The sequence below is a fragment of the Cervus elaphus genome, chromosome 18 (assembly GCF_910594005.1).
Source record: "Cervus elaphus chromosome 18, mCerEla1.1, whole genome shotgun sequence".
Lineage (NCBI taxonomy): Eukaryota > Metazoa > Chordata > Mammalia > Artiodactyla > Cervidae > Cervus > Cervus elaphus.
Genome location: NC_057832.1, coordinates 79,810,427 through 79,820,334, shown reverse-complemented (window position 1 = coordinate 79,820,334; position 9,908 = coordinate 79,810,427). Strand labels below are relative to the sequence as shown.

General features: G+C 40.5%; 1 protein-coding gene across 1 annotated transcript in view; it reads left to right on the top strand.

Moving 5' to 3' along the window:
* Positions 1-2,774: 2,774 nt before the first annotated feature.
* The window catches only part of STEAP4 (STEAP4 metalloreductase), a 29,853-nt gene continuing 22,719 nt past the window's right edge, over positions 2,775-9,908 (top strand). The window contains exon 1 of the mRNA XM_043872263.1: positions 2,775-3,031. The gene's annotated coding sequence lies outside the window, so the exon portion shown is untranslated. The remainder of the gene's footprint in view (positions 3,032-9,908) is intronic.

Sequence of the window (9,908 nt, the reverse complement as noted above, 5' to 3'; positions counted from 1 at the left end):
CTTTAAGCTGATCAAAATTTCCTTAATACCTGCTAGTTAGATAGGCTGCTGCTGCTGCTGCTAAGTCGCTTCAGTCGTGTCCGACTCTGTGCGACCCCATAGATGGCAGCCCACCAGGCTCCCCCATCCCTGGGATTCTCCAGGCAAGAACACTGGAATGGGTTGCCATTTCCTTCTCCAATGCGTGAAAGTGAAAAGTGAAAGTGAAGTCGCTCAGTCGTGTCTGACTCTTAGCGACCCCATGGACTGCAGCCTACCAGGCTCCTCCGTCCATGGGATTTTCTAGGCAAGTGTACTGGAATGGGGTGCCATTGCCTTCTCGGGTTAGATAGGCTATCAAGTCAATAACATCTAGGGCCAGCACATGTTGAAAGCCCCACCCCATAAAAATGTGTGTGGTATATATACTATGAGCACAGACAATAGGGAAGAGGGACAAATGGGTAAGACCTAGAGCTGCACAGAAGAGGGTCCCTAAAAAGGAGGAAAATGACAGAAAAAAGGAGATACAAGATGTTAATGACACTTAATAACTTAATGAACACTTAATGAACACTAGCTTTAGCTCTACTTCATCAATTTTCCTAAGTTCTGCCATGTATAAAAATGGAGGTAGTAGGCTGGCAGGAGAAGAAATAACAGGAAAGACTCAGGGCACATGCCCCGTGGAAATCTCTGAACAGGACCTCTTTGATGGTGTGCAACATCTGGGAAGGCTTATCTGGAGTTCCAATGATAATGCTACAGGGAGAAGGGTGAATCCTGCCAAGGGAAAAATCCTCGGGTTTTCCAGTGCCTGGCATCTTTGGAAGCTTAATTTTGCCCTACAGTAAAGGCTTAAGGAAAGATTCGGAGACTTACGAACTGTGGGTCCCTCCTAAGACCAAGGGAAAAATCAATTCTTAAACCACAAGATAAATAAGTCAAATATCTCTTAAATTTGGTACTAATAAAGATAATCTTTTTTAAATCTTTCATATTCCAGTCATTTTAATCTTCCCTTTCTGGGGAGTTGCCTTTGGCAAAGAAAACGGCTTATATAACTGAAATATATCTGCCTGTAATAAAAATTGGGCTTCAAAATTTTTTGTCCAGCTAATAATGTTTATCTAAAGCAATGATTATTTGTCCAATCATCTAAAGAAATGATTCCGTTATTAATGGGAGGCTGCATTTGTGAATATGATTTTCTATTTTGTCAACTTATCAAGGATCCAAACACTGCCCAGAAACCAGAGTGACCTGGTCCATAGCCCTCAGCTGTCTGCTTCTGGTGGCCACCTTATGCCTGGTGAATGGCTAGATGCCAGCAATTTTGCAATCTTACAACTCACTTCCCCTGTTTATGGAACAACCTTTTACATAAAATGGCCTCCACGGGATGTGCCTACTGGGAGACTATGTGGTGGCCACAATGTCTGGTGCCCATAGCAACCATATTTCACACTAACTATTTGCTTTATACTCCACTGACCACTAACAAATCAGCATTCTAATTGTAAGTACCAGGTTCAATGTGCTAAGAATCGGGTTTTTGTGCCCACAAGGCTTAAACCCAGATGCTAGACCAGGAGCAAGTCACAGCAACTGTGTTGATCAACTGTGAGGCTTCTTAGAGGCACAGAAGGAAGCCTTCCTTCCTTGCTACACCCTTCTCTCACCCTGTGAGTCTTCAGACTGGGAAAATCAGATGCTGTAAAAGCAATGAATACTTTTTTACATTCTTCCATCCCCGAAGAATTCTACCTGATGAGCCTTCTGCAAAATATAACTGGCGGTAGATTTACTAAAGAGTGCAATAAATGTTGAGTGCCTGTTATATGCCAAGTGCCTGTGCTAGGTGTGGTGGAGAATTCCAGGCTGAAAAGAACAGAGTGTCAACCCTTGAAGCTTGCAGACCAGGAAAGGAGATATGCAATAATTTTCCTAAGAGGCAAATTATCCTAACTTCTGTAGTAGAAGAATAAATTACACTGTATGGAGAAAGAAAAGCTTAATTAGAACAAGTGGCTCAAAGAAGACCTCTTGGAAGACATGGTGTCTGACCTGACTCCATGAGGTGCTCTGGGGAGAGTCGCAGTCCAGGCAGAAAGGGATTTGACTCAAAAGTGCTGGGAAAAGCTCCCCCCGCCCCATGTGGCTGAACATCTTACCCTGGGCAAGCACATCATTAAGACCAGGTGACTGGGTGAGAGACAGATTGAGAAGGCTCTGGGCTCTAGACTACCAGGTTTTGGAGTGCAGTTGTGCTTTGCCCCATAGATGATCATGGTTAGCTAAACTTTAAGCCATCACAGGTGTGACCCTTGAGCTCTTTCTAAGTAGAGACCTATCAGTCCAATATATATAATTGCACCATTATTATCCAATATTATATAAGTATAGACACACATTGGCATCCTCATTACCATCCCTCTCTCTTACTTGGTTTGTTTTCTTTGAACCATTTAATGTACCTAAATTAAGACCTCCAAATTCAAGATCATCCAATCTATGGCCCCCCCTCTCCAAACCCAAGGTTTCCCGGTAGAGGAGAAAGATGTCACCTCTGAGTTAAGACACTATGGCACAGGGGGAAATGCCTAGAAACCAAAACCAGGTGGTGTCTTCTCAGCTTTTCAAAGTAGCCTCTCTGGTTCCTTCAGAAAAGGGGTCCTCCTCAGCCTCTCCAAGCCTCAATCTGCCTGGGATGCACAAGATCCCAAAGGGTCTGCGGAAAATCCTTTAAAAACTTCATTGGCCCAAGATCAATGTCAACATCCGCAGCAACAGCAGCCGTGGCAGCACCGGAATTTCTGGTCCTCCCAGCTGTCTGGGATTCCCAGCTTCAACTCTTCCTGGAAGCGCTTTCTTCACCGCTTCCCTTGCGCAATCTAGCGAGCCCTCCCTCCGCTCTGGGGCTTCTTAAACCGAGTGTGGCTAGGCGCCGGAGCATAGAGCACCGAGCCGCCTCCCCGTCCAGCCTGGCCCTCGTTGCGCCCTGCCGCAGCGGCGCTGGACCACAGCCGCTTCGGAAGCACCTCTCCCGCAGGTGGGTCATGTTGCTGCCGGCCTACGCCTGATACCTTTCGCCACAGGGCTCCCCTCCCTTATCAGCTTCTGCCCACCTCGAATCCCTGCTGCCAGGACTCCGCTCCGCAAACCTGCTCGCCCTGGGAAGAAGGTGCAAGACCACCCAAGGGTGTGGCGGGATGAGTTAAGTAATTCAGCAAAAGGCTTGCTTCCAGGAGTTTTCTCTCTTGCTTCCTCGGGGTGCAGAGGAGCCCTAAGAAGGAAGGCTTAGGGCTTTGGACTACTCTCTGTATCTTACTTCTAGATAAAGGCAGTCTCAGATCGGAGTACACTTCTTGGCCAAGAGCTGAAAATGCGTCCTGAGATTTGCCACTGCTTCCATCCTTGATCTTTAGCAATTGTTTTTCCAGAGAAATGCGGCTTTGGAATGTAACCCACGCGAAGAGTAAATAAAACCTTTGGTTCCCTGTTTGTCCAGAGGCAGTTGGAAGGTACTTTTCCCCTCTGGATAGTAATTTTAAAACTTTCTTTAGAAGATGACTGGTCTAAAGGAAAGTCAACTGGATGGAGAATAGGGCAGGGGTGGGACTGGAGAATTCTATTCTCAGTTCTAATTAGAAGTTCAATACCTCAGCCTCAGTTTCCACACAGTAAAACAAAAGACTACTGGAGCAGAGTAGCCACAAAATCCACCTCTAACAAGGTAAAAACCCATGACTAAAGATGCTTGCAGGTTTGAAATACATTGAAAACTTCATCAATGATATACGTACATCTAAGAAATTTATTTCTTCATAATAATGCAGGTTTCACTTTTTTAGGGAAAATACCCAGTTGTGGAGAGACAGTCCTTTTCTACTGACTATCTTGGACTTGCACCACTTTCATCATTCAGAGAATACTCTCAGTTTTCCAAACCAATTCTTCAGCCTTGCTGTGTGAGAATGTCCTATTCCGTATAAATGACAGTCATATAAATGTCACTCACATGAAAGAACATTTTTTTTCTGATACAGTAGGTGTAATTTTATAAAATGGCACATTTATTTGAAGCAGTAACTTTTTTGAGATATGGCCTTTTGCAAGGCCCCGAGTTTTTCAGAATGCTGTGATTTAGCACGGTATGAAATTCTACCTGCCTGTATTCCACCTGCATGGCAAACACTGCCACCCCAGAAAACAGGATGAAGCACTCCTTATTTATCAGGCTTGGAGGCTGTAAAGTAAATGGAACATGTGTATGGAGAAATTGGGTCATGGCACTCTCTCCATCTGGCAACATTTATGGTGTTGCTGAAGTTCATGTGGCAACCTGAGGTTCAGAAACCAGCCTGTTCAAGGCCTGACCCCTAATTTGAGAATGATTTCCAGATGCCTGCCTTGCTTAAGAAGCTTGCTAACTGGTGTTAGAAGTAACCAAATAAATTTTTATAAACCTGTGCTTAAATTGAAAACCCTGAGCCTTGTTCTGAACAGTTTTAAGAAAAATAGATTCATTTATCATAGAATTTCAAAATTGAAGAATGCTTGAGCAGTCACTCCACATTTCCTCAAGGACCACCCCACATCATGCTACCATTATTCATGACATTATTAAAAGGGTATAAATTCTCTTTTTAAAGTTTCCTGAGTAGCTGATTCTGAAGTCGCCCTCAGAAACGCATCCAGTGTATCATGATCCTCACCACCCAGTTCTCTTTGGAAGTCATTTGGATCTTTGTCAACTGCTATTTCAAAATTATTTCCTTTTAAAATCTTAACAAAGTTAATAAGCTGCTAGCAGAAGAAAAAAAAAATCACTTTTCAAACTTGAAGACTTGCCAGGGCACCTTGTAGGTTTCCTCTGGATTATCCTCTGAAAAAGTGAAAAACTTTTTTAAAAGTGTTAGTCACTCAGTAATGTCCAATTCTTTGTTACCCTGTGGACTATCAGGTAGCCTGTCTGGCTCCTCTGGCCATGGAATTCTCCAGGCAAGAATAGTGGAGTGGGTAACCATTCCCTTCTCCAGAGGATCTTCCCCACCCAGAGATCGAACCTAGGTCTCCTGCATAGAAGGCAGATTCTTTACCATCTAAGCGACCAGGGAAAAAGTGAAAGTTTTTGTCTGACTCTTTGCTACCCCATGGACTGTAGCCTGTCAGGCTCCTCTGCCCATGAAAGTCTCCCTGCAAGAGTACTGGTGTGGGCTGCCATTTCCTTCTCCAGGGGATCTTCCTGACCCAGGGATTGAACCCGGTCTCCTGCATTGCATGCAGAGTCTTTACCATCTGAGCCACCAGCGAAAGAGGTCAATTATTAAGTGTCTGCAACTACATCTACCTATAAGTCCTACTCTAAGGGTCTAGGACATGCTGTGGATAGTGAAGTTTTCTGTGTGGGATTGTTTTTTTTTTTTGAAGTTACAATTAGGCCAGAAGTAATAAACTTGACAAGGTCCCTGAAGTCACCTGTTTGACTGCTTTTGTACATCCATCTGTGCTTTGTACATCCAAAGAGAACAGGTCATTAGTTAACTATGAGGACAGTTAACTATGAAGAGTTCCACATTACGTGTCCCACCTACCATGATATTTTAAATGACTTTGGGTCATTTCCAAAATGATTTTAATTAACACTTGTTATTTTATTGAGAAAAATCAGGCCTGCAAGGAATAAAGCTAATAACTAAAGGATAACTAATGCTGAAAGCAATGCATGATAAGAAAACATATTTGGCCAACATACTTCAGCAATTTGTTCTTACCAAATTATTATGGGAAAAGGATCAAAGAGTGTTTGTACTGTTTGAAGATCATCTTTCAGAAATACATCACTGCAAAAAAATACACAATGTTCTACTCAAAGAAGCATTTCCACCCTGATTAACTAGGCAGGACATGACATCCTAATCTGAATGCATCTCCACAATGTTCTAGAAGAGTGTTGTCTGCCATGTGTAAAGAAGCCTTACCATACTGAATTTTGATGGCTGCATATTTTTGAAAAGTTATTTTGAGAGAAGTATGTTACTTTTAAATGTAGATTATATGATCAGTCTTCATGTCAGGATGAAGTTCACTTTTCATCTTATAAGGAAGGCAAATGTATGCAAAGGATAATTTTGAAAAGTCAGGAACTATAATTCTGAATACAAAGAACTCTAAGAGGTAACTTAATATAACTATATAGCATACCTCTTGGGGAGGGGGCTATCAGAACACATACTAGACCATCGCTTTTGCGCTAGCTCCAAATAAATTGAAGGAAAATAATGGTATCAAGCACAGAGCCAAGTGCTCCAATCAGATTTTCACTAGTGATGGCTCAATAACTGAGAAGAATCAGAATAGGAGAACGTGGCTAATAGTCCACACTGATCATACATCTTTCATCTACACATCTCAGTTTACAAGGCGTGGAAATAGCTTTGAGCCCAAATAAAGCAGTGGCTGAAACAGTTATGCACAGACTTTGGTAGACTTTCTTGTTCTGCTTCCCAGGCAGATGAGCACCCTTCTCTGTACATTCAATGTCTTCACATGTTGTTTTATAGCAGTTTGATTATGTATCTATATCCTCCCCAAGACAGGAGCCCCATGAGGACAAGAACAGTCTAGTTTATCACTTTACCCCTCTTATGTAGCACAGTGCCTTGCACAGAGAGGTTGTTCAATAAATCTGTCAAAAACATGCAGTGTTTTATGTATCAAGACATTGTTTTAGTGTATCAAGATATTGCTGATACACTGTTTTATTTTTGAAAGATGCCAATAATTATGGACATAGGAGGTTATATGCACAGATACCTCCTGTGCTGTACTAGTTAAGAGGGTGAAAGTGTTCAGATTTCAACTTCCTGCCCTTTGGGAAGAAGCATGAGATTGCTTTATACTCTACAATACATATAAAGTAAGTAATGGAAATTATTCTGCTTTTTAAAAAGAATAAATAAATTGTAGGAACCTTGGTATTTCTTCTAATTAACCTTAATTTAATAACCCTATTATGTTGCTAGTCTGGGTAAGATTCATAAGAACTTTGTAACTATAATACTTTGGAGTTTAATTCATGTTAAAGAGTGACATAATGCAATTAAGGCATTTAACTGAGGTCATGAAAGTTGGAATATTGAATTTTTAAAGGTTTTAATTAGTTTAACTTAAATAAAACACTTGAGCCTTTCTTTTAATACCTGAAGGCATGGCATAAGAAATGAAGCTTACTGATTAGCTAAAAAGAACTAAGTTACATCAAATCATTCTTATTGTAGAAATGGCTATTTCTTTTCCAATACCCAAGTATTGCTATTAAAGTGATTTCTTCATTGTATTCAATTGCCCTGACATAATCAGTAAGGGGTATGGGAGGCACTTGAGGAGAAAGCAATCAGTAAGTTGGTAAATGATACATTGCAGCTAGTAATGGTTATCCCAAACTAAGATCCTAAACTCCTTTTTTTTTTTAATGCATGTCTGAAAAATTCAAAAATATGTATTTGAGAATGATGATACACAAAAAGGTCCCTTTATCTATCTTCCTAAGGGAGCCAAGAGTCGAGCAGTATCAGACTTATAGCCCAAATTGTGTTAACTCCATGTGTGGGGTTGAAAGGGCCTGGACCTTTGCTTGAGTAGAGGGACCCACATGGATTCTGTTTTCATCAAGAACCTATGAGCCTGAGCCTCCCTAGAAGAGGGGGAGAGGCTCTAAGGAAAGATTTTAAGGCTTAAAGTCCAGAGTCAGGATTGAGAAAGTGTATCATCCTGTCAGTCCAACCATTTCCCCATTTCCATGGTCCCAAGCAGAGTCTTGGAGAGAAGATAAGAGACGGAGAAAGAGCCAGTGTGTGCTGGTAAATGGCTCTCTAGGGAAAAAAGATATCCTAAATAGGAGCACTTGCTGATTTCTACGGCGTGAAATCTCCAAAGTTGGCTGATTTCAAATTTTTAGCTGGCAAGCCAGCTCCAGCCACACCACACCACTAAAAAGAGCCGTGATTAAAAATCTAGGAATTAAAAGGGTGGAGCTGTTTCACCAAAATATATTTATCAACCAGCAGCGCTCTCAGGCTTGTATATCAGAGTATAACATGAGAAGGGGGAAGGAGTTTCAAGAGCACTTTCTCTCCTGGAGTAAGAAATGGAGCAGCTGCAAGGCCAGATCATTCCATACAGCTCAAGCTCGTGGGGTCTTGGCAAATATCAGAGGGACTCTGGCCATTGGGAATCCTTGCCTCCAAAGCCAAATTAAAACTGAAAGAAAATGGTACCCAAAAGAAGTTGAAGGAGACTATATAAAGGACATATAAAGCACCCTCAGGAGATTTCTTAACATTGTAAAGAAATGCTTTGAAGCAGATTGGACTTATACCGTTAGCAGGGTTAAAGGGAGAGGGGGAAACAGGATCAGATCCACAGGTTGGCAGTAATCAATATTCAGATAATTCCCAGTGGCATCAAGGTGAGGATAAATGACTATTTATAGGAAATTTATTTAAACAAAGTTAATTCTGAAATGATCAAATAAATTCCTAAATGTTTCTGACTACAGCAATCCCAGAAAAGCAAAATCCACTAATTGACACTAAATGTTAAGTAGGTTTTTGCAATCACCAAATTAACCAATAAGCAAATGCTCAGGTATTAATAGAATGCACAAGTCAAATGCCACCAAGTCAGTGAGATAGAGTTGTTTTCCTGATGGTGAATTGAGGTGAACGACAGATCTATAAGAAGTTGTTCAGAATCTAGTATGTAAACAGAGGTCAAGGAAAATTAACTTAGACACAACTGAACCCCTGACCTTTCTGTCATGAGCCCCAGCTTTAATCAAATGAACTAACCAGCCTAGACAGGGTCTAATGAACCTACATGATAAAATTCTTAGTCAGGGAATCATAAAACAATCTTCATTTATCTTGACAGATGCAACTGAGATCTAAAGGTGAAAACACACATTAGAAAGATCTTTAATTGGATCAGAATTTCACCAAAGAACTAATATTAAAAATAAAGTTTCATCTAAAGTATAATTCAAATAGGTAATACAGAGCTGTGTCACATTGCTCTCCTGATAATTCATTGGATGGTAGTGAAATGCGACTGACAGAATCATTTTAGCTGCAGCATGTCATAGCTAGTTTTACTTACTAGCAATTCACGTGGATATTTATCCCCATAGAACATCAACATAAAAGTTTTATATTTAGTTATGTTCTTGTTACTTGATCAAGTTGTACAACTTAATTAGTTTCCTTTTGTGTCATTCTATTAGATAGCATAAAAACTAATCATCAGTAAATTAGGGTGCTATGAGATATGTAACATTTTCTCCCAAAACAACTGAAATAATTAGTTTTTTTAGCAACCAACCTGCAGTGGTTTCTTTATTTAGACTAAGGGCTTTAGATGACAGATATATGTTAGTCTATAGCTATTACTAACAGAGCTACTTCTAACTACAAGGCTAAAACAAGAAATGTACTATTATATTTTCAAATAACATATATAGATTGAAGATTGAACTGTCAAAAATTAGAAGACTTCATTGATTATGGGCACATTGCATGTTTTTTATAAATGACAATCAGTGGTCTTTTTAAATCAAGGTCTTCTGATTTTGCTACAATAATATATAACTGTCGGTAAAAGAATATGTACTTAAATGTGAGCATGCTTGCTCTCCCTAAAGACCCTTGATCTCACTAAATACAGAAATAGCTCAGTGAATAAATAGGACGGGTTCATGTATTACTGTAAGGTTTTTCTTAAAAAATTTTTTTGACCATTTTTGCTTTCCAGTTATCCTTGAGATATATTAAAACAAATGCTCTGAATCACAGGAAGGCTGGACTAGTTGCAGAACTCCCTCCTGCCCCTAATGCCTGGTGATGAAAGAAAATATTTGATTGATGGGC